The 26,300-nt window shown below is 45.6% G+C and overlaps 1 long non-coding RNA gene across 1 annotated transcript in view; it reads left to right on the plus strand.

The window, feature by feature from the left end:
• Positions 1–4,792: 4,792 nt before the first annotated feature.
• The window catches only part of LOC137544232 (uncharacterized), a 28,083-nt gene continuing 6,575 nt past the window's right edge, over positions 4,793–26,300 (plus strand). Inside the window, exons 1-2 of the long non-coding RNA XR_011025788.1 lie at positions 4,793–4,842; positions 5,556–5,700. This is a non-coding gene — a long non-coding RNA (uncharacterized lncRNA). The remainder of the gene's footprint in view (positions 4,843–5,555; positions 5,701–26,300) is intronic.

Consider the following 26,300-nt stretch of genomic DNA (forward strand, 5'->3'; position numbering starts at 1 on the left):
TAAGTAAAAAAACGTAGTAATGTGACATCTCTGGTACACTTTAAGGATGTGTATCAGCTGTAACAAAGAAATTTTTTTTTTTTTTTTTTTTTTTTTAAGTTTATTATGCTGTTGTGTATCTTTTAGGCCAGAAACCCACTAGGAGCAATTTTCTGAGCGCTTTGCGATATGAAAACTCTTGCTAATGTAATGCTATGAGTATGATCCCACTTGAGCGGTGTGATTTTATAAAAAGCCCCCATAGCATTGCATTAGCAAGAACGGTTTCAAATCACTAGCGCTTAGAAATCGCTACTAGTGGGTTTCTGGCCTTAGAGCAGAGAGGAAGTTCTGAGTTCAGGTCCACTTTAATTGTGTTTAATCTGAGTATAGAGACTGTGCAAAGTCAAATTTCCATGAGTAACTGTCATTGGATATCGTCCTTGTTAAAACCACACAAAAAAAAGGTTGAGGTTAAGCAACAGATGCCAGTGATTCTGTTAGTTATAGTGAAAGTCTTGTTTAAATTTTTATTTTATACTATTCTACTATAACTGTTTTTGGATTGTGGAACAAATCAACTGGGTTTCCATTAATTCTTATGGGAAAATTTGCTTTGATATAAGAGTGCTGTGGATTACAAGCATGTTTCTGGGAACAAATTATATTCGCAAACCAAGGTTCCACTGTATAGTGCATATAATTCTTCTCCAGTACAACTGATGCAGTGTAAAAGATCCACCTTGGACAACATGTACACGCTACTACTCCTCCAGTCAGAGCCGGCGTTTGGGGGTGGCAAGTGGAGCAATCGCCCCAGGCCCCGCACCTGAAGAGGCCCTGCACCCTCTGCGGCGGTGGGGAGAGCGGGCATAGTACTTAAAACTCACCTGTCTTCGCCGATGCTCACAGCTTCCATCTCTTTCCTCTCCCAGCATCTGACGTATTGGTAACACAGGGGGCGCTGTTACCAATACGTCAGATGCTGGGAGAGAAAAGAGATGGAAGCTGTGAGCATCGGCGGAAAACAGGTGAGTTTTAACTACAATGCCCGCTCTCCCCACTGCTGCAGCCACCTTCCTATCTAACCTGTACTGCAGGGCACCTACCTATCTAATCTACACTGCAGGCACCTATAATCTGTACTGCGAGGCACCTACCTATTGTGAGAATCCGCTCAGCTGCCTGCGCAGGCAGGCAGCCTTTTGACCATTGTTTAGGTTTGCATGCTGCAGGACTCTGGAACAGAGACCTGTCTTTCCATTGCAAGTTTTGGTCTGTTCTCTTGCTGGGGAATTTGCATACATTCGTTATGCAAATCCCGTACCTGCCTTCTTTGATGACTGGCACTATAAGAGCTTTATGTTTCCCAGAAGGCTTTGCTGGTCATTTTCTTTTCCATGGTCTGTTCCTGATGGACACTGCTGGAGTGTCAGCCATTGCTATCTAGTATAGTTAATTCCTGGGGGTTGCTTTAGGCTCCCCTTCTAGCCCAGTCAGGTTGTATTATCTGTATTGCCTGTTCTGTCTTGTCTTGCCTGTTGCCATTGTCCTGTCCCTATGGTGGTTGACAGGAAATGGTTCTGATCTCTGTTCTTGGAGTATAGCTGGTGCAGCGGTTGCTACCAGCTATCTCTTCTGTTCTGTCTCCTGGGATCGCACTAGCTACTTTTCGCTAGAGCTGGGGATCCTTCTGTTCTGTCTCCTGGGATCGCGCTAGCTACTTTTCGCTAGCGCTGGGGATCCTTCTGTTCTGCTACTCTGTACCTGGATCGCGCTAGCCACTTTTCGCTAGTGCTGTGGATCCTATCTCTCGCTTGTCCCTGTTTTCGTGTGTCTGTCTTATCTGCTACGACCGCTTGCTGGAGGCTCGGTGAGGTAACCGTTAAGCAAGCGTTCGCGTCCTCTGTTTCATGTTTGTCTGTCGATGGTTAGTTAGGCGTGCTTGTCTCTATTGTGCTTATCACGTGGAGACCGCGCATAACCGCGTGCACTGTTGCGAATGAGTGCGGTGTTCGCGGTTAGCTAGCGTTTGTTGTTTTCCGCATCTTCTCATTGTATTATTTACTGTGCCTTTGCTACCCTCGTATTCTGTCCTGATCTGCCTTGTGTCACGTCTGGCGATCGCACCTCTCGCGATCGTGTTCCTATTTCATATCTGCTGTTGTGTGCGCGCGGTCGCGGGGTGGTGACTAGATTGGCGCACACACATACAATCTGTCCCTTTGCTCGTTCTCATTCGCAATCGCCTCTCTTGCGATTGCGTTCTGCGCTTCGTACAATTCCTGTCTGGCATTTGTGGAGGTACAGAGGATTGGTTCTTCTGCACTCCCCAGCGCCATCTGCCGACAGGAACTTCCCTCTACGGGTGCGTAGCACCTTTTGCTGGGTGCCTGCAAATATACGCTTGTGGAGGATTTCCGCCGTGTCAGCGCACGCGTTGTGCGCTGATCACGGAGAAAGTTCCACAATCGTTACACCTATCTAATCTATACTGCAGGCACCTATCTAACCTGTACTGCAGGGCACCTATCTATCCAATCTATACTGCAGGCACCTATCTAATCTATACTGCAGGCACCTATCTAACCTGTACTGCAGGGCACCTATCTATCCAATCTATACTGCAGACACCTATCTAATCTATACTGCGGGATACCTACCTATCTAATCTGTACTGCAGGCACCTATCTAATCTATACTGGAGGCACCTATCTCATTTATACTGTGGGGCATCTACCTATCTAATCTAATCTGCAGGCACCTATCTAATCTATACTGCAGGGCACCTATCTAATCTATACTGCAGGGCACCTATCTAACCTGTACTGCGGGCACCTACCTATCTAACCTATACTGGGGGCATCTACTTATCTAATCTATACTGCAGGCACCTACCTATCTAACCTATACAGAGTGTGTGTTTCCACAGTGTGTGTGTGTATATCCACAGCATATGTCTCTAGGCCCCGCATATGACACTCGCCCCAAGCCCTGCGTACTCTAAGGCCACCTCTGCTCCAGTCACACCTTCATCACACCTTTAGTCAGGCATGCCATTAAGGCTACTTTCACATTAAGGCCTGTACACACTGTTGCCCTTGCAAGGGCAACAGTGTGTACAGGCCTTAATGTGAAAGTAGCCTTAATGGCTTGGGGCGAGTGTCATATGCAGGGCCTAGAGACATATGCTGTGGATATACACACACACACTGTGGAAACACACACTCTGTATAGGTTAGATAGGTAGGTGCCTGTAGTATAGATTAGATAAGTAGGTGCCCCCAGTATAGGAAGAGTTGATAGTTCTTCTCCTAGGATTGTACATAAAGTGGACTTGAAAGCTGCGCTTTTAAAATCACATGCGATTTTTAAATTGCAAAACCTTCATGAAAATAGAAAAAATCGCATCACACCAGTGTGTAGAGGTCTTTGCGATTTCCATGATTTTTCAAAAGACTTTGCGATTAAAAAACATGTGATTTTAAAAGCGCAGCAGTGTGTGCAGGCCCTTATTCTTGTTGAATTGCAATAAGATTGCAACGGTGATGAAAAGTCGCATCATGTGACACATACAGTGAAGCATACAGTCTATAGACGTATGCATCACTACCACTGTGAATGCATGTTATTCTGACGAAACCGCTGCACCACTGATTCATCGATGTGGCCATACCACTGAAATATAACTGCATCACACTACACAACTATTATATTGTCCGTTGTGACGGAAGGCAGTGGCTGCAGGGTGAAAAGAGCATAACAATTTATAAGCAAAACACATATTTTCATTTTTCAAATCACACTCTAATATTCTTTCATTACTGATCTCCCTGTCTTCCTTGATATCAATATTTGGAGATAACAACAGCAGTTATTTAGATGTTGGGTTTAAAAATTAGCACAGTGTTACCACTTTTTAGCAGGTAAGTAAATTTTTTGTATACATAACTGCACATCAGACTAACAAGAGGAAATTTGCTTCCAAAAGAGGGACAGTCACGGTGAAAAAGAGACAATTGTGAGCTGTGTGTAAGAATGTAAGATTATGTTGGAATGTAAAGCCAAAATAATAAAAATAACAATACTCTTTGCAGTGACAAATAATATACAGATAAATCACTTTCTGACGTAGTTACACTTGCATCCTGTATGACCTGCATGAAACTATACCAGATATATACAGTATATACTGTATACTCCTAATGACAGCTCAGCAGTCACAGGAACACAAACACATGTTTAAAAAAATGTCACATTCCTGCATAAAAGAATTTCAGCAAATGAGAAAAAAACAAACAAATGCAAAAGCGACTGCCACTCTGCTGCCTGCTGTTGACAAAGCAGCATGCTTCAACTGTGTACATTGTCTAAAACTAGCCTAAAGGTTTAATGAGAAACTAAAACCTATTTATAAGTAATGTATTTTAGCTGCCGGATAAATGATTTTTAATTCTAGGAGCCAAGATTGCTTCCTTTTTCGCAGCTGTCTGGTTAATACAACACCAACAGGACCGTTTCTGTGTTTCCCATGGCGTGAAAGCAAGCTTCGTGTTACTGCCTACTCATGCTTTCTATCTGACCACTGCTTATCCCTCTCATGTATGCAGCTGCACACATCCTTCAAAACAATTAAATCACCCCAATGTGCTCTGGGACAGCACACTAGCCAGCATTATGTGAGCAGTTTGCCTCTCCTGCTAACTGTTATTGACAAATCCATCAAAGGCAGTGATGCATTGGCTTCCACCTTCCCTAGAAGGACACTAGGGCAACAGTGACATGCTGTCACCGTGGTAACTGCAGCTGAAGTGAGCAGCCTGCTGGGATAGGTGACCTGTCTTGGCAGAACGCCTAGTGAAGGTAGCTCTGGCGTGGCTGCCACAGCGCTGAGACCCAGAGGAGCAGCCTTGTGCCCTTCCATAGAGTCATTAAGCTTAAAGATATTGATTGCTCCAATTTGCAGGAATTTATATATTGATTTCAGTCTGATTAACATTTTGCACCAGACCAGCTCGATACGTGCTTGTAACAGCCTTTAATGATTAATTGACTTTTATTATTTCATCCTTGTGTTGTCAGAAATCTTCTGAACTGTGGACAGGCTCATTCCCAAGACGCCTCTCAAGTGGCGCAGGCCAGTGATTGAACACCTAGGAAATTAGTGTCCTTGCTGTCCCAGTTTATGAGAGATAAATGCTATGACATTTAATTTAGGCCAGATTCTAAAAGATCATTTTGCAATTTAATCATAAACAGGTAAATATTCCTGGGTGTTCTGCTTGCCTGGAAGTGCTGAGACAGGCAGCTTTCCCTAAGCACAGGGAAACGCGAACGCTTACCGGTATTTATTGTTTACTGTTTATTAGATACCTCTGCTGTATTTCAATGTATTTCATGCAAAAGTACTTGCATTGCACTGTACTACTACAAGCTAAATATTAGGAGACATGTGTAGGAAGTAGGAGTTAGTAATGATGTTTTATTATTGCACAGGTTTTCCTGCATTTTTGAACATTTATAGCATATAAAGAGAATTTGTCATCATAAAGATATAGCTGCTGTTTTTACCGTAGGCCAATGCTACACCAGTGAAAGTCTATGGGGCCTTTCACACTGATGCAATGCAGCAGAAGTGACGTATTTGCCACAACCCCGACGTGAACGCATACCTACGTTACTGTTAACTTGCAAGGTGATGTGCGGCGGAGTGGAAGTCATGTAAGTCTATGGAAATGCTTATAGTTTTAAACATTCATGTGGTAGCTATGCGGCATGCATGCGCTGAATCGTATTTTATCAATACACTTACGCACAATTCTTCTTTTCGGCCACAGGAACTGAGCACTAGAGTGCCTCACTTCCTGATGCCAGTACTTGCATTACCGCGTATTAATGCGGAAATCCTCGAAGGCTGTTTTCAACATTGCGATGTGACCCTCACACCGCAACGCTAACGCTGGTTAGCAGTGTGAAATCGGCCTTAAGGTGTGTAAACACGTGTGACTGATATTGACCAACGGTTATCAGGATCCATTTCCTTGGGCAACATCGCTGGGCCGATTTGATTTTGTACAGATGCGTAGTCAGCTATACAACTACTGAGACGTTCTTTTTCTATGCAGGAGGCGGAGGGCTGATAGAGTGGCGCAGACATGACATGACAAGACATGACATCAGTCACACGGCAGGGAGAGCAACAGGAAAAAGGATATCGGACGATACTTGAGCAAATAAATCCACCTGGTGGATCGTTTGCTGAGTGTCAGTTGGGGGTCAGAGGGCACAACACACGCCGAATTATTGGCTAAGGCGGTTGTTGCCAGCTGCCTCAGCCGAATTGAATCTAGTGGATAGGTCATTCAAGACCGAACTGGACTGGGCTTTCAAGACTGGACTGAAGTTGACAAGTCCTTGGCTGTTATGTTAATCAAACACAGGGTCACTAATGACCAGCCCTTTGAGTATAAATATAGGAGTATTTAGCTCCACATTATTGGACCTAATGGTCAGTAAAAGAAACACAACTTTAATAGTGCCTAACAAGATTCACAAATTAATGTATAAAACCTCTAGTGTGGAGGTATTGGCTTATCCACCACAATAAGACATATAATGTGGTATAGCTATTCCACATAGAGGTTTAGAACCCTGCTGGTATAGGAGATGGTTGTAGCCACTAGCATTCAGTCAGCTGTCGTATAGACTGCTAGAGCTCTGACTTGGACTATTTGCTGGGGGACATTTTGCTGGTGGGGGGTGCACTATGCTCATTGTATATATGTATAGCACTTTTTAAAAAAGCCGTAGGGTGAAACATGTTAAAGAACATTATACAACCACTTTGTAAATAGCACTATCACTCCTCTATATTACCTCCTGTCCTGATATGTATATGTAGGTGATGGTTTGTACTGACTACAGCCAGCATCTGCTGGCAGTCTATACTTATTACAGCATTGACTCCTGTATATAAGACTGTGTTGGCCAAATACCACATTGTCAGTGGCATAGCTTAGGAGCTGTGGGCCCCGATGCAAGTTTTACATTGGGGGCCTCCCCAAGCACTCTATACATAAAAATTGAAGCGTTGCACCAAAACCTGCCAATAGCAACTACACTGTCAGAGGTACAAGAAGGGGATGGGGAACAATTTGTTAATGGTTACCACTATTCAAAGTGTCTATATAATTGATTATTATGAACACAGGACCAATAGACAGCTAATACTGAAGTTTAGGGAGGGCCCTACAGGGCCCAAATGTGGTCACAACCTCTGCACCCCCTATTGCTACGCCCCTGCACATTGTGGATCAATTCATATCAGTTTACAGAGGCGTCGCTAGCCCTATTTTGGGGGGCACGTGCCCCTAATCTGTCCTGGGGTGCCCCAGATCTCTTCCCCATGGGTGCCCAGCACTGCCCGCTGTCCCCTCCTGGCCGCCACTGCCCCCCCCCCCGGCTGTCCCCGTGACCAGAGCTTCAGACCTCGATCAGCGGGCGACCAGACACAGTGGGCGCTAGGACCAAGCATACACCGCTGATAGGCGGAAGTGACACCACTTCCGCATATACAGCGAGGTGCGCCCGGCGCCAGCTCTATCTGGTCGGATCGCCCACGGGTCTGCTGGTCTGCGAGGTAAGGGGGGGGGTCCCTGTCACTCACTACCTAACGGGGGGGCGCCTGTCACTCATTATCTAAAGGGGGTCCCTGTCACTATCTAACGGGGCTCCTTGTCACTATCTAACGGAGGTCCCTGTCACTCACTATCTAACGGGGGTCCCTGTCACTCACTATCTAACTGGGGTCCCTGTCACTCACTAACTGGGGTCCCTGTCACTCACTAACTGGGGTCCTTGTCACTCACTAACTGGGGTCCCTGTCACTCACTATCTAATGGGGGTCCCTGTCACTCACTACCTAACGGGAGTCCCTGTCACTCACTACCTAACTGGAGGCGCCTGTCACTCACTATCTAACGGGGGTCCCTGTTAATCACTATCTAACCACCCATGACCACGCCCACTCACCGCATGGTCACGCCCATTTGTCGCGGCGGCGCGCCACATATACCTCTCCACCTGGTGCCCACAGGTGCCCCCGATCTCCAAGGACCCTAGAAACGCCCCTGTCAGTTTATCATTATTATTTAACCTCGGAACTTACTATAAAGGAGTAACTGTGACAAGTTCAAATACTCCCTGAGCCCAAAATAAGTACTTTCTGTGGTAAGGTTAGAAACTAGGCACCTGTTGTGTGAGATGTATTGAAGAAGTTACCACTGCTGACCTAAAACATGTTAGCTGCCTCTGGATGTAATGTTTATCTGGATTTACAGAAATCTCAGAGGATCTACAGAGGGGATTTTACATTGTTCACCTGGAAGGGGACTGTAGATCAGCTTTCTAGCGCTAACAATCAGGATAATTTTTCTTTCAGAGTGTTTAGGAAAGTTGTACAGCCACAGAACCAGCATTACTGCCAGGCAACTAACAGTGTCAGGAAGAGATCAGCAATGTCTTACATTTTATCTGTCATTACATGTATACTATAACGTGAGTTGACATTTAGATATATAAATGTAACGATCGGTGTAACACAGAGAGGATCTGATTATCGGTGATCTGCAGTATCACCGAGAATACAGATATATACCCGATTATTGATGATCTGCAGTATCACCGATAATCAGATATATCTCTAACCTCTGGACACCTGAGTAATATGAGTGTTTGGTGCAACAGTAATACTTTGAGGAGAGCACCCGTATAGAGGGTGCAAGGCAGTAAGAGATACTGCCCAAAGAACAGGCTCCTTCCAATAGCCTGAGGCTCCCCAAGGGGAGGAGTCAGGCTGAGAATGGGAAGGACCAGAGTGTGAGTGACACCAATGGTGGAGTGTCACTGACAGATCTGTGAACTATCTCCAAACAGGGAAGATAGTTCTCGAGGTCGGACAGGCCAGGTCGGCAACAGACAGACAGATCAGATACAGAGGAAAGAGACTGATTCAGAATCCTAAGACAAGCAAGGTTTGGCAAAGTAGTATCAGATATAGCGAAGTACCAAATCAGAGATCAGAAGAGAGGTCAGGAAAGCAGAAGGTCATAACAAATAATCAACAATAAAACAAAAAATACACACTCCGCGCTGACCTGGGAACACACTGAGTGACCCCGCACTGGCTCGCCCCTCTGTTTGCAATAGTAGTTAACACATAAATCAGAGGTTGGCGCTCACAATGCCACCTACCCTCCCACCTCAATTCAATACAAAGCCATGTTTCCCCTTTAGAAAACAAACATATGCTCAAAGTCCACCTGGCAGTTATACAGTAGGCTATGATTTAAACCAATTCCAGTTTCAACATCAACAGTCTGTGTGTATAAGAGAGTCCTATCACAATCAATGTTCAATCAGGGATTATTTCTTAAGTTGCTAGCAGACTCAAGATTCCAAAAGACAATAGCCCGTCACCACACCTCTGTGAGATACACTCACCAGATGCTTAGACCTGCTGATAGGTCAAATGGCACTTTGGGACAGTCACAGGGTCGTCCCTCACCCCCTCTGGCAAGATCCACCCGACTTCCGAAAATCCGATATGTTCTATTTCCTCCTCAATGCACCTCAATAAAAATACTCCACATAGCGTAATACTGTTACTTTAATTAAAATTTTAAAATCAGTTGCACTTACAATTTCCACAGTGATAATTCGCACAGAGTAATTTATCCTGCGGGCTCTCCCCCGCCAGGGTGGCCGGCTGGCTTGGGTCTCCCTTCGCCTCTGGTGGACTTCCGACCGCCGCGCGCTCGGTCAGCTTTGCCCTCCTATAGCGTCCCGGGTCCCGCCGTAGCCTCGTATGTCCAGCTGTCTCTTCCGCGTTAGGCCCCGCCTTACATGTTTCGTCACACCGTGACTCATCAGAAGCTGGGGCCCAACGCGACTGACAGCCATTTATGCTCCCTCCCCTCCCTGCGCCGATTCGCCGCTCTGCCACCTTATTCCTCCTAGTACGCTGCTCCTACCTTATTCTCCCTAATTATCAGGGCCAGCGTACCAGGACCCAGCCAATCAGCCTTACATAGAGCATTCACATAGAGACTATTGTGCTACTATCCACATCATACCTAAATATTAGGCTTCTTACATTTAACCATTAAAAATTGAAGATAAAAATCCTAAGAATGCTAATAACATTTATCAACATCTGGGTTACATTGTCTGAGGAGAAAAAACATATATAAAACATCATGATCACCGGCATGCTCACTCCCCCCCTCCCCCCATATCGTGTCAATGTTCTCTCACCCTCTTTCCCCACACTGTCATTACCATAACCCCTCCCCCCGTTCTGGTCCCTCATTACGCCAGAAAAACCCTAACACTTAGGGTGACAGGAGAAGAGTGAACACGCCATCCCCATTCATATACATGAACCTATTTACATCCACCCTGCTGAGGAACCTACCCCTCTTTACATTATGCTCCACCTTCAAGTCATTCTATTACAGCTACATACCCATTGGTTCCCCCCCTTTGTAGAGATCCACAGCATAGGCACCAGACACCCTCCTCTAGTCCCCCAAAAAACAAACCAGGTCTATATCAATATTCAACCCCTCGGGTCTCAGGGTGCCCATGCTGTGGATCCATCTTGTCTCTGCCTGCGACACCTGTTTTATCCTGTTAGATCCCCTCCAATCAGGGGTCATTTTATCTAAAGCACAAAAGGACAAGACCTTTGGATCACATCCGTGCTCACGGGCAAAGTGTGCGGACAAGCTGTGATTCATGTACCCCTTTTTTATATTCCGCACATGCTCCCCCATTCGCTCTTTGAGGGTACGAGTAGTCCTACCTATGTACTGCCATCCACATGTACACCATGCTAAATACACAACATACCTATCATTGCAAGTGATAAATTTTCTAATAGGGTACTCTTTTCCATTGCTGTACGAGGTTACTTTTTCAGTTTTGACCCCCTTACTTTCCCTACAGCTTTTGCAAATCCTGCATGGGAAAAAACCTGGAGTCTGCCATCCCTGCATTCTCTCCTTTTTCTTAGGTTCCACACAACTGGGTGCTAGAATTTGCTTCAGGTTCTGTGCTTTCCTATAAATGAACCTTGGTTTTTGGGGGAGTATACCCCTCAACGTGTAGTCTGTCCCTAATATGTCCCAATGCCTTTCAATAATCTTTTGAATCCCCCTATATTGCGTACTGTACCCAGTGATAAAGGCCAGTTCATACTCACCTTCTCTCCTGTCCTCTTTTTTATCCTCAATGAGAGCTTTCTTTCCCTATCCCTCACATTTTTCATCTCTCCTTCCAAAAAATTGGGATCATACCCTTTTTCCAGGAATCTATTTCTGAGGATGCCTGCCTGCTGATCAAAGTCTCTAATATCAGTACAGTTCCTTCTCATCCTCAAAAATTGTCCCTTTGGGATCCCTTTTATCCAGGTGGGGTGGTGACAACTGAGTACAGAAATGTAACCATTTCTGTCAGTCTCTTTGAAAAAACTTTTTGTCTGGACCACTTCATCCTTTCTCATAATCTCCAAATCCAAAAAAATGGATATTATTTTGTTCTATCTCTGCTGTTAGGGCTATTCCCAGGCTATTGCTGTTCAAAAATTTCAAAAATATATCCAAATTTTGCCTCCCACCCCCCCAAACAAAGAACAAATCATCAATAAATCTACTCCACAATTTTAGGTTGGTGTTACCCCCCACAATAGATTCCTCCCACTTTCCCATAAACAAATTTGCCAGGCTTGGAGCATAACTGGCCCCCATGGCACATCCCCTATGCTGCTTGTAGAATCGTCCATCATGCCAAAAGTAGTTTCTCTCCAACGCAAACCTCAACAGCCTCAGAATATATTCCCTCTGCTCCTCTTTCAGTGTACTATCCTTATCCATATAATATTTCACAGCCTCTATTCCTAAATCATGGCTTATGTTAGTATATAATGAGGCGACATCTGCTGTTACCATTAAATCCCCCTCATCCAATCTTTGACCCTCTAATTTCTGTAACATATGTTTGGTATCCTTTAATACATTTGGAAGCATACCCACCAGCGGCTGGAGATATTCATCAAGGTATTGCCCCAATCGGTGGGTCACCGACCCTATCCCACTAACAATGGGCCTACCCGGGGGGCTCTTTTTATCTTTATGAATCTTGGGTACTGATATATAATAGGGATTCTTGGGGTATCTGGTATAATAAATTTAAATTCCTCATCCGTGATCAAACCTCTATCCAAACCTTCCCTCATAATTTCCCTCAGCTCCCTCATATACTCACCCGTTGGGTCCCCCCTCAGTGGGGTGTATGCTTCTCTGTCAGCCACCAACCTGTCCAATTCTGCTTTGTACTGCACCTTGTTTAAGACCACCACCCCCACCCCCTTTGTCCGCTGGAAACAAGGTGCAGTACAAAGCAGAATTGGACAGGTTGGTGGCTGACAGAGAAGCATACACCCCACTGAGGGGGGACCCAACGGGTGAGTATATGAGGGAGCTGAGGGAAATTATGAGGGAAGGTTTGGATAGAGGTTTGATCACGGATGAGGAATTTAAATTTATTATACCAGATACCCCAAGAATCCCTATTATATATCAAGTACCCAAGATTCATAAAGATAAAAAGAGCCCCCCGGGTAGGCCCATTGTTAGTGGGATAGGGTCGGTGACCCACCGATTGGGGCAATACCTTGATGAATATCTCCAGCCGCTGGTGGGTATGCTTCCAAATGTATTAAAGGATACCAAACATATGTTACAGAAATTAGAGGGTCAAAGATTGGATGAGGGGGATTTAATGGTAACAGCAGATGTCGCCTCATTATATACTAACATAAGCCATGATTTAGGAATAGAGGCTGTGAAATATTATATGGATAAGGATAGTACACTGAAAGAGGAGCAGAGGGAATATATTCTGAGGCTGTTGAGGTTTGCGTTGGAGAGAAACTACTTTTGGCATGATGGACGATTCTACAAGCAGCATAGGGGATGTGCCATGGGGGCCAGTTATGCTCCAAGCCTGGCAAATTTGTTTATGGGAAAGTGGGAGGAATCTATTGTGGGGGGTAACACCAACCTAAAATTGTGGAGTAGATTTATTGATGATTTGTTCTTTGTTTGGGGGGGTGGGAGGCAAAATTTGGATATATTTTTGAAATTTTTGAACAGCAATAGCCTGGGAATAGCCCTAACAGCAGAGATAGAACAAAATAATATCCATTTTTTGGATTTGGAGATTATGAGAAAGGATTGAAGTGGTCCAGACAAAAAGTTTTTTCAAAGAGACTGACAGAAATGGTTACATTTCTGTACTCAGTTGTCACCACCCCACCTGGATAAAAGGGATCCCAAAGGGACAATTTTTGAGGATGAGAAGGAACTGTACTGATATTAGAGACTTTGATCAGCAGGCAGGCATCCTCAGAAATAGATTCCTGGAAAAAGGGTATGATCCCAATTTTTTGGAAGGAGAGATGAAAAATGTGAGGGATAGGGAAAGGAAAGCTCTCATTGAGGATAAAAAAGAGGACAGGAGAGAAGGTGAGTATGAACTGGCCTTTATCACTGGGTACAGTACGCAATATAGGGGGATTCAAAAGATTATTGAAAGGCATTGGGACATATTAGGGGACAGACTACACGTTGAGGGGTATACTCCCCCAAAAACCAAGGTTCATTTATAGGAAAGCACAGAACCTGAAGCAAATTCTAGCACCCAGTTGTGTGGAACCTAGAAAAAGGAGAGAATGCAGGGATGGCAGACTCCAGGTTTTTTCCCATGCAGGATTTGCAAAAGCTGTAGGGAAAGTAAGGGGGTCAAAAACTGAAAAAGTAACCTCGTACAGCAATGGAAAAGAGTACCCTATTAGAAAATTTATCACTTGCAATGATAGGTATGTTGTGTATTTAGCATGGTGTACATGTGGATGGCAGTACATAGGTAGGACTACTCGTACCCTCAAAGAGCGAATGGGGGAGCATGTGCGGAATATAAAAAAGGGGTACATGAATCACAGCTTGTCCGCACACTTTGCCCGTGAGCACGGATGTGATCCAAAGGTCTTGTCCTTTTGTGCTTTAGATAAAATGACCCCTGATTGGAGGGGATCTAACAGGATAAAACAGGTTGTCGCAGGCAGAGACAAGATGGATCCACAGCATGGGCACCCTGAGACCCGAGGGGTTGAATATTGATATAGACCTGGTTTGTTTTTTGGGGGGACTAGAGGAGGGTGTCTGGTGCCTATGCTGTGGATCTCTACAAAGGGGGGGAACCAATGGGTATGTAGCTGTAATAGAATGACTTGAAGGTGGAGCATAATGTAAAGAGGGGTAGGTTCCTCAGCAGGGTGGATGTAAATAGGTTCATGTATATGAATGGGGATGGCGTGTTCACTCTTCTCCTGTCACCCTAAGTGTTAGGGTTTTTCTGGCGTAATGAGGGACCAGAACGGGGGGAGGGGTTATGGTAATGACAGTGTGGGGAAAGAGGGTGAGAGAACATTGACACGATATGGGGGGAGGGGGGGAGTGAGCATGCCGGTGATCATGATGTTTTATATATGTTTTTTCTCCTCAGACAATGTAACCCAGATGTTGATAAATGTTATTAGCATTCTTAGGATTTTTATCTTCAATTTTTAATGGTTAAATGTAAGAAGCCTAATATTTAGGTATGATGTGGATAGTAGCACAATAGTCTCTATGTGAATGCTCTATGTAAGGCTGATTGGCTGGGTCCTGGTACGCTGGCCCTGATAATTAGGGAGAATAAGGTAGGAGCAGCGTACTAGGAGGAATAAGGTGGCAGAGCGGCGAATCGGCGCAGGGAGGGGAGGGAGCATAAATGGCTGTCAGTCGCGTTGGGCCCCAGCTTCTGATGAGTCACGGTGTGACGAAACATGTAAGGCGGGGCCTAACGCGGAAGAGACAGCTGGACATACGAGGCTACGGCGGGACCCGGGACGCTATAGGAGGGCAAAGCTGACCGAGCGCGCGGCGGTCGGAAGTCCACCAGAGGCGAAGGGAGACCCAAGCCAGCCGGCCACCCTGGCGGGGGAGAGCCCGCAGGATAAATTACTCTGTGCGAATTATCACTGTGGAAATTGTAAGTGCAACTGATTTTAAAATTTTAATTAAAGTAACAGTATTACGCTATGTGGAGTATTTTTATTGAGGTGCATTGAGGAGGAAATAGAACATATCGGATTTTCGGAAGTCGGGTGGATCTTGCCAGAGGGGGTGAGGGACGACCCTGTGACTGTCCCAAAGTGCCATTTGACCTATCAGCAGGTCTAAGCATCTGGTGAGTGTATCTCACAGAGGTGTGGTGACGGGCTATTGTCTTTTGGAATCTTGAGTCTGCTAGCAACTTAAGAAATAATCCCTGATTGAACATTGATTGTGATAGGACTCTCTTATACACACAGACTGTTGATGTTGAAACTGGAATTGGTTTAAATCATAGCCTACTGTATAACTGCCAGGTGGACTTTGAGCATATGTTTGTTTTCTAAAGGGGAAACATGGCTTTGTATTGAATTGAGGTGGGAGGGTAGGTGGCATTGTGAGCGCCAACCTCTGATTTATGTGTTAAATAATCAACAATGTCTAGTCTTTAGGTGTGAGCTCCTTGATCATCAACACCCTGGAACTAGTCTGAAGTATAACAGGATGGTAAAGCTAATTCCTAGTCTTGGGTGTGAGCTCCGTAGTCATCAACACCCTGGAACTAGTCTGAATATAACTAGATGGTAAAGCTATTTCCTAGTCTTGGGTGTGAGCTCCGTAGTCATCAACACCCTGGAACTAGTCTGAATATAACTAGATGGTAAAGCTATTTCCTAGTCTTGGGTGTGAGCTCCGTAGTCATCAACACCCTGGAACTAGTCTGAATAATAACACAGATAATACACAGTATTCCTAGTCTTGGGTGTGAGCTCCGTAGTCATCAACACCCTGGAACTAGTCTGAATAATAACACAGATTCTGACAAAAAGGTCTGAGTGCTACCACGTAGTGATCGCAATGGCAGACACCAGAGAAATGACCAGCACCCAGTATATATACCAAAGCGCTCTCCAGCGCCTCCCCTAAGTGCTGGACCAATGGGAACTGATAGAATTGTCAGCTGACCGGCTTGGTCAGCTGACACCCTTCTGGCTGTCATAAAAGCTCTGCCTCTCAGCGCGCGCGCGCGTCCTTCTGAACCTGTGTGGACTATCAGTCCCAGCCACACCAGACATATGTTGTAATGCATCCGCTGTGCTGGTCGCGGAACCAGCTGCACCGCTATCAGAGAATGCGGCGGTCTCTCCGTGTTCAGCCATACTGACAGATGTAGGCTTATGCGTGCAAACCGCCGCGTTTTCTCACAATAAAGCTTTTCCTACATAAACTGAAAAACAACATTTTTGTATGTTTATTTTTTAAGAAAAATATAATATTACTATCAGAACAGAAGTTGTTGTTTTCCTAATCTATTGCTACATTAGAGGTAAGGCAAGAATATGCAGTAAATGTACCCCGTGGGGTAGCTTCTCTTCTACACTCAGGGGATACTTGACTTTATTGCAGCTACCTTAATTCATTATAGTAAGCATTGGTGCAGCTATAGTCTGACCTCAGATTCTTCTGTAAATGCCCCCCCCCCCCACCACCATAATGACTCTGGACCTGTGACCTCCCCCAACACGTATATACAAACAATTGTAGACACGTGTGTATGTCTGCATTTAGAATGTGTTTCCACCCAGTAAATGTGGCAGTGAACAATCACCACTGCTGTACACCAACATGTGCTCTTAAGGAAAAATGACGGGAAAACAATCTCCAGAATTCTTGTGTGAAGGAGCCCAAAACCTTCTGCCTGCAGATCCCTGTCAGAGCAACATTCACACATTATGCAGTCACTACCTGCAGGTGATTGGCAGTTTGTTGTCACTGTCTTTAAAACTCCATGTGATCCTATGGTCTCTGTTATTTCATTTGCTAAAAGAAAGCCAATTTTATTGCCTCCATTATAGGGCCCTCCTTTGCCATAACATGCTCTATTACTTTTTTCATTGTAGTGCCCTTTCTTTTCCTGCACCTTTCTCCTTTGTTGTCCCTATAGTGTTTTCCTCTATTGAGTCATGTAGTGCTCACCTCTATTGCTTTCTATAGTGTCCATCTTTGTTGCTGTAGTGCTCTTTTTTATGTTGCTCATTGCCTAATATAGTGCACTCCTGTTGCCTCCTGTAGTGCCCTTTAGTCCTGTTGCCTCACCTTCTCTAGTGTTGCTCTCTGCCTCCTTTAATGGCTTCCTGTTGCTCTGCCTCCTTTAATGGCTTCCTGTTGCTCTGCCTCCTTTAATGGCTTCCTGTTGCCCTGCCTTCTGTTGTAAGTTATTTTTGTCTTGCCTTCTCTAGTGCCCTCCTCTTTCTCTCTGGCTCCTGCAGTGCCCTCCTGTTGCCCTGCCTCTTGTAGTACATTCCTGTTGCCTTGCCTTCTGTTGTGCTCTCCTGTTGCCTTGCCTCCTGTAGTACCTTCCTGTTGTCTTGCCCTCTCTAGTGCCCTCCTGTTGTGCTTTCCTGTTGCCTTGCCTTCTGTAGTACTTTCCTGTTTTGCCCTCTCTAGTACCATCCTATTGCTCTCTGCCTCCAGTAGTGCCCTCCTGTTGCTCTATGCCTCCTGTTCTGCTTTCCTGTTGCCTTGCCTCCTGTGTTACCTTCCTGTTGCCTTGCCCTCTCTAGTGCCATCCTGTTGCTCTCTGCCTCCAGTAGTACCCTCCTAGGTTTCCTCCAGTCTACTGTCATGCCCTCCTTTTGCCCCTTGACTCTTGCAGGATCATTTTCTGTTGCCCACTGGCTTCCACAGAGCTCTTTGGCCCAATTTCTTGTCTAGTACCTCCTTTGATGTCCCCTAGCCAGCTGAAGCAATGCCAAGTTTTTCCATCAAGGCAGAGCACTGTGTAGCATGTTTTTAAGTAATTCACCAGTGCTGCTAGCCCACTCCCACCTATCCTCCTCCTGTTGGCTCTGCATCACCGTTGTGATCTTATGATGTACTCAGAATATCATGTATATGGAGTGTTGTCCCTTCCTTATTAGTATAGTGCTGTGTAATCACATCCTTAAAGTCTCCTCCAAAGCCAACCATCAAAATACTTATGGAAGTTGGACCTGAAGGCTGTTGCTTAACCCCTCCAGATACACCTGTATAGTGACATCAGTCTCCGTCTAATTTTTCCCTTGTAAGTGCCCTGCACCATTCATGTAAAAGTGGTTGTTGTGAGTTAACCAATGTGAAGAAATACGTGTGAGAGTGAGCTCTGGTCAGAAAATTATCAGCTTGGAGTTTCTTTTAATGCCCAGCTTCTTCACAGAAGCAGTTGCCACCATCAGGAGAGTGAGTGAGAATGGGGAAGAGTAGAGGGTTTACATTTAAATTAAATTATACTGTACTACTTATAAAAAAGCATAAAAATTGTGAACGGTTTGCTCATGATTTTACAGCAAAAAAAGCTGGCATCCTATTTATAAAGATGTGTTAAAGCACATAACTGGGGCATCAGAAGCAGCATCACATCTTCTTCCAAGAGTAGCTTTGGCACCTGGAAGGTGGTGAGCATGATTCATGTCTATGCTACAGAGAAGCCTACCATCAAGTACCTCCCACTCAAGGGGTGGTCAACCTTTAGCAATTGGCTGATGGTGGCCAACCCCACAGGCCTGTAGGCTGGATCCACAGAAAGCTTGGTGTATGTGCAAGGCCGGATTTATACTTTTTCTGCCCCTAGGCCAAGTATGTTGTGGCTCCCCTTTCATGTGCAGCAGCGCCCTTCCCCTTCCATGTGTAGCCCTCTCTTCCATGGGTAACATCCATTTAATGTAGCTCCCTTCTTTCACATACAAGGCCCTTGGGCATCATGTCTCCTTTTTCATGTGGTGCTCCACATTCGCAGCCTTCTCTTTTTTGTGTAGCAACCCCTATATCACATCCAGGTGCCGCCTTGGGCTGCAGCTACCCAAAGCCCGGGCCATTGTGGCCTTTCCAGAAATCCGGCCCTGTGTATGCGTTACGTCTGATGGTAAGTGGATGTGAAAAGCCAGGAGCCAAAAGTCTTTCTAGCTCTCCAGGGTACAAAATCGCACATCATTACAACTGCATTATTGATCAGGAAGACACTTGGAGACAATTTTGCATATTTATGCTCTGTATAGCTTACTTTAGATTACCTTTTCATCTGTATCATGGAGAGATAATATTGTCTCAGGTGGCCCCTTCCAAAGATTGGCAGACACAAAGTTCTCACTTAACATACAGCTGGGTGAGTGATGGTACTAGAGAGGTTCGGTTATGGTTCTTTAGCAGGAAACCCCAATCCATCATAATTTTTAATCACTACCTAAAATGAATGATGAACTATACAGTGCTATACAGAACACCATTAGTCTGCACTTCGACAGCCAGCCTTTGTCTTTGCAGCCACTATGGCAACAGAAAGATGCTGAGGTTTAAAATGTAAACACAAACTGTACTGGAGCATCTCAAACGGTATTCTTTATTTTTGTAGGATACATGTTTAAACATATGCAAAAAGTGTAATGCTGTGTGTTCCCCAGAGTACAAAGCGTGTCTACTAAACATTTGCTTCATTGTAATTGTGATACTTTGTGACAGAATACTTGCCATGCGCACTGTTATAACTTGAAACAAATATTTAATCTTCCTGATGGAACTCCAGGGACAACTTTCTCTCCTGAAGATAAACTTTTATATACCTCCTGTGTTATTCTATGACGTCTCCCTTTCATGCGGCTCCAGTCTTTTTACTCTATGGTCTCTATAGTCTCCCTATGACAACAGCAGCAAAAGGTTTGTCCAGTAGTGACTCCACTCTCTTCCCGCTCATGCCTCACCCCCCCCCCCCCCCACACACACACACACACACACACACACAGGTAACTTGAAGTACTGTAAACAAAAGCTAACAAATCTGAGATGCTTTAATAATTAGTTTTTAGATTTTTGTCCTATAGATGTCCAGGTGTGGAACCTGTCTGTTGAAGACTGATTTTGGAGTAGGTTGCACAGATTTGGGCTGCTTTTGAGTAGGCCCGGGCACCATTATTTTTAAGCAAATTGAGAGACTCACCAAATACTTGTTTGTAGTGCACATTGTTTTCTGCTGTCTGTCAGTTGGACATATTATACTATAATTATACTACATTAAGTGTACTGTATATTACACCAAGTGCAGCACATATTACACTGAGAAATGTTCAACTCTGCTATTGTAGTCTACTCTGCACTTCATTTAGTCAATTACTGTAACAGTTACTTTCTGCTAGTTGGTCAGTGGGGCTTTTATTATATTTTTAATATTTTTATTTTAATATTGTGGAGAAAAACAGCTTCCCGGGGCGTGGCTAGCGGCCGCTCGTAATGGACGTCTTCTAGCGGAGCTCCGCCAGCCCTGCCTGCATCAGCACATTTCTAGCAGCGCAATCGCCCCAAAAAGCCCCGCTCGGCAACACAGAAGCCCACCCAATCCTCAGCAGCTTGAATGGGGGGCAAAAGAGGCAAACGAGAGGAAGAGCAGACCGAATCCTCCCAGCGTGAGTCGCGCGCTCGGAGATCCAAGATGGCGCCCAGCTCCAGTCAGCAGAGAGTGCAGGAGCATATAGAGAGCGACTCGGACGCTGAAAGCAGATCTACCAGCCTCAGCGGACCCCCACCCACCGGTCGCCAGACTGAGGTAGGAATAGACACTCTGGACTCCCTCCCAGCCCGTGACCAGACGCTGCTCAATATGTTTAAAGTGATCCTCCAGAGAGAGCTGGAAGAGGCCTCTAGCAAACTGGCCACTCGCCTCTCTAAGGAGATAAAAGAACTGGGGATGAGGACAAATGAACTCGAACGGCGCTTGGACTCAGTGGATGTAACATTAGAAGAGCATGTCAAAGACCAAGAAGCGACTCAGGCAGACCTCCAAGCAGTACACCTGCGTATGGAGGATTTTGAAAATAGAGCCCGCAGAGGCAACCTTCGGGTCAGAGGCCTGCCAGAACACATAACTGACTTAACTTCCACGGTGACTGCTCTTTTTCAGGAGCTGGTGCCCAGCATACCGATCGATAGGCTCGAGTTCGACGGGATACACAGAGCCCTTGGCCCGGTAAAGTCTAATGGTCTCCCTAGGGACATCATCATTAAGTTCACTTACTACAGGTCCAAGGAAACCATTCTAAAGGCAGCAAGAGCTAAAGATGACCTCGAGTTTCAAGGCCACCATTACCAAATTTTTGCAGACCTGGCACCCGCCACGATTCTGAGACGTAGAGAGATGAAACCTTACACAAAGATCCTGCTGGCTCACGCCATTAAGTATAGCTGGGGTTTCCCTTTTAAACTCATGTTTTCCTACAATAACCGGGCACATGTCGTGTCGAGTCCTGAGGAGGCCCAAAGGAAGCTGGAAAGGCTCAAGCTAACGCTCCCAGCATCTTCCCCACCTCACAGCCATAGCTCTCCCCGTTCTCAACCGATGTGGGAAAAGGTGTCATCGCAGCGGTCCTCTAAGAAACGTGACACGGGATCCTCACAATCAGTGGCGCAACCTGACCCCGAAGCCCCGAGGGCTGGAGCCTTATCTGATCCGGGGTGATTTTACTTGACCAGAGTGGTAGGCCTTGTACTCTGACTTTGTATCCCGAGTAGGCTGGACCATGCCTACAGTGTTCCTCCATGTTTTTATAAGCATTTGAAAGCATATCAGCAGATCCTAACTGTCAACAGGTTATATATGTCTCCCTCTCCCCTACTCCTTTAGTTATAGGTATAAATGGCTCTGCTTCATCGGTCACTACGTGATACGGATAACCGTTTTGAGACTTCTAAGTAGTCCATAGTTTTTTATTGTCTATAAGCTGTTTTTCTTACTTGCTGCCCAGGTCGCTCCGTATTTGGAGTCTAGGCGGGTGATACTGTTTTCCATTTTTTTTTTCTTTTTTCTTTTTTTCTTTCTTTCTTCGCCTCCCCCATAAAAATGGTTAAAGTTTATTTTGTGAGGGTGGGCTGGTTTGGCACAAAAATATAACGGTTGCGGGTTTGTTAGCGCTGTTTCATGTTGTGTTTTGTTCTGAATTATGTAGCCATGCAGGCAGGGCGGGGTTCTCCCTCCCACGCGAGCGATTCATTTTTTCGCTTGCTTCCTGGTACCGAGCCTGGAGGGCCCAATCCAGGCTCAGGCGCCTCTAAACTCGGACATCGCCTTCTTGTCCTGTTCTCAGGACAGCTGGCGTGCTAATCTTGGGTCTTTTCCCGCTTTTCTCTTTCCTTTTTACTGTCCTCTCTATCCCTTTCTTCCCCCCCATCTTTATTTCTGGTCCCCCCTGGTCGCGTCCAAAGCTCTAACTTTAGATCCCACATCTACATATATACCAACGCTTAGGTGGCTTACTCGGGCTTTCTCCCTTGCCTTTAGATATGGCTAGTTCACAATTGAAATTAACATCACATAACGTGCAGGGCTTCAACTCCCCACAGAAACGGAGTAAAGCCTTCCACTACTATAAGTCTCTGCACACAGATATAGTGTGCCTACAAGAGACCAGATTTTCACGAACAAGTCAGCCCTCTTATCTTAGTAAGCATTTCCCAATGGCTTTTCATGCATGTGCGAGGGAGAAAGTCCGAGGGGTGACAATAGCTTTTAGAAGGGGCCTGCCCTTCAAATGTGATCATGTTATTGCTGACCCTACAGGGAGATACCTACTGCTGCGGGGAACACTCTTCGACTCTAAAATAACTTTGGTCTCCTATTATGCACCTAACCAATTTCAAGACCGTTTCCTCTCCCACCTCCTCCAGGTCGTAGATCAGCACGGAGAAGGTATGATCATTCTATGTGGCGACACAAATATGGTACTAGATGTAGAGATGGACAAGGCGCATAAGCTTGGTTCTGCAGTTGCTCCCCAGCCTGTTTCTACAGCTCAGTCATTAGCGGTCTCCCGATTGTTTCGGAATAAGGGACTGTTGGATGTCTGGCGTGAACTGAACCCACGGGCACGCGATTACACCTTCTATTCAAACCCACACGGGAGCTTCTGCAGAATTGACCACATTTTTATGCATGCCCCTTACTTGCATAATGCCGTCGTGGCTAAAATACTCTCAGTTCCCTGGTCAGACCACGACCCAGTGCAAACTCAATTGTCCTCCTTGATACCCAGGGGTAGGGATTTTACTTGGAGGCTAAATGACTCTCTGCTCTCAAGGCAAGATTGCCGAGAGAAGATTCTTTCTTTCTTAACAGAATACCTGGAAACCAATGAAGGCTCAGTCGACTCTGTTGCATCTCTCTGGGGAGCCCTGAAGGCAACAGTAAGGGGACGAATAATAGGTTTTGCTTCCTACTTAAAAAAACAAAAAACTCAAACTATAGACGATTTGAAAAAGCAGTATGAGGAGGCAGATATAGTTTGGAAATCCTCTCCATCAGTAGCCTCCAGACTGGCTAGGGATAGACTGCGCTTGCAATTAGACTCACTACTGAGTGAAGAAGTAGAAAAACAGCTCAGGTGGCGTAAGAATGTTTACTATCGCTGGGCTAACAAGCCACACACTCTTTTAGCCCGTAAACTAAAAAATAGAAAATATAGCCCCCCCACCCTACGGGTAAAGGGCCCCCGTTCCCCTCCCACTGCTAACCCGTGCAAGATTGTCCAGTATTTCCAAGACTTTCTTCAAGAGCTATACGGAAGGGAGGGTCGGATTAATAACGCCAGGTTGGAAGCCTACCTGAACTCACTTCAGCTTCCCCCCCTTAACACAGCCGATGTGGACGATCTTAACGCAGACATAACCTCGGAAGAGGTCTTAATGGCTATCAAGTCACTCAAAAATGCAAAAACACCGGGGCCCGATGGTTATTCCCCATTTTTCTACAAAACATTTGCGCAAATACTAGCTCCTATCTTATCCAGAGTATACAATGAATATAATAAAAACAAACTCCCGAACCAAGAATCTCTCCAAGCTAATATCGCCATGCTCCCCAAATCAGATATAGAACCATTAGAAGTCAGTAGTTTTCGCCCCATCTCACTCCTTAATGTGGATATAAAACTCTTGAGTAAAATATTGGCTACACGAATCAATAGATTTCTTCCCTTACTAATTCACAAAGATCAGGTGGGCTTTGTCCCAGGGCGCCAGGCCTCAGATGCAGTGTACAGGGCCATCCAGGTGATTGATAGCCTCCACTATAGGAAGATCCCCGGAGTCTGCCTGAGCCTAGACATATACAAGGCGTTTGACACACTGTCGTGGGATTACCTTTACTCCATCTTGCAGCACTGGGGATTCGGGCCATCTTTCATAGCCTGGATCCAGGCCCTTTACTCCTCACCGTCAGCCAAAGTTCATTACGCGGGATATCTTTCCCCTAGTTTTGCAATTGAGAGAGGGACCCGCCAAGGGTGCCCTCTCTCCCCAATCTTATTTATCATAGCAATGGAGCCGTTAGCCCAAACAATCAGAAAATCGACAGAGGTTCTTGGTTTCCAAATAGCAGGCACACAACATAAATTGAATCTTTTCGCTGATGACTTATTACTATTCCTGTCCAACCCCAAGTCCTCAATCCCCGCCTTAATGGAGATCATGAAAGAGTTTGCACTGGTCTCTGGCCTGAAGATTAACCCCAAAAAGTCGCAGCTAATGAATATCACGCTTGAACAAACCGATTGGCAGGAACTGATTGCATCAGTCCCTTTTCAAATAGCAGTAAAACACATCTCCTACCTAGGCATCAATCTTACAGCCAATTATGACTCCCTCTTCCAGGCCAATTACCACGCGCTGTCTGGGCTCATTACACAATATACCTCAAGCTGGTCAGCCATGCAACTATCCTGGCTGGGGCGGGTACACTCTATTAAAATGGTCCTGCTGCCTAAAATACTTTATCATTTCCGACTGCTGCCTGTCCGTATCCCCCCGCACTACCTGAGGCTGTTCCAGAGCAAAATAAATAAATTTATCTGGGGTAACTCCAGACCTAGAGTCGCTAGAGCCTCCATATATATACCCAAACCTGCTGGAGGTCTGGGATTTCCCAACCTAGGGGCATACTACCAGGCAGCCCAGATCGCGCCGATGGTTGGCCTATATAGAGGGTCAGACATGCCACAATGGGTACTATTTGATATTGCTCCCGCAGCTCCTTTATCAGTACAATGCCCTATCTGGCTTCCACCTAAGCTACGGCCACCCCTATTAAGCAACATAATGAAGCACTGCCTAAGGGTCTGGGACTCTCTCAAATATTCCCGAAGATTGCTATCCCCGCACCTGCCACTTTTGCCGATCGCTGACAACCCTCTCTTTCCCCCAGCATATGAAGACCCAGCAGCTTTCAGGTGGTGGGTCTCAAATAATTTATTAATCGTACACCATTTAATCAGCGACTCAAAGGTGGTCAGTTGGGACCTTTTGAGGGATAAGTACCAAATCCCAGGCTTAGAGTATTTTAGATACTTGCAGTTGCGACATTGGGTTAACTCTTTGCTGAGGCCCAACTCAAACCCCAGTTTGTCCCTGTCGTTATTTGAAAACGCATGCCTGTTGGACATTAGGAGCAATGGGCTTATAAGCAAGTAGTACTCATCCTTAACCACCCCTATCTCCTCCTTCTCACACGAGTATGTGAAAAGATGGGAGGTCGACTTGAAAGGTACCCGGACTACAGAAGAGTGGTCCCAAGCCTGGCACAGCCTTTTCCATCTTTCCATCAACCTAGGCCTTGTAGAAGCCTCCCTGAAAGTGATGATGAGATGGTACCTGGTTCCTTCCAGGCTCATGCATTTTGGAGGGGATGACAAATGTTTCCGGGGGTGTCAATCCAGAGGGGACCTACTGCACACCTTCTGGTCATGTTCCATGCTATCTCGCTTCTGGTCCAAACTCTACCGGCTGATACAGGCCGTCTTTCACACGCAACTGCGCAAAGACCCTTGGTCCGCTTTACTACACTTCAAATCCGGCTCCCTCACTAACGATCAGGAATCCCTCCTTCAATTTATTTTTGTAGCCGCCAAACAAACAATAGCGAGAGCCTGGAAGAAACAACTAGTACCGTTTGAGGAAGTCAAGCATAGGGTCTCGGGATATATGGTACAGGAGCAGATGGCAGGAATCCTTTTGGATAAGCGCCCTAAGGTCGACAAAATTTGGGAGCCCTGGAAGGTATTTCTAGCAATCACGGGCAATAGTTAGCCAGCTGAA

Source organism: Hyperolius riggenbachi, chromosome 2 (assembly GCF_040937935.1).
Source record: "Hyperolius riggenbachi isolate aHypRig1 chromosome 2, aHypRig1.pri, whole genome shotgun sequence".
Lineage (NCBI taxonomy): Eukaryota > Metazoa > Chordata > Amphibia > Anura > Hyperoliidae > Hyperolius > Hyperolius riggenbachi.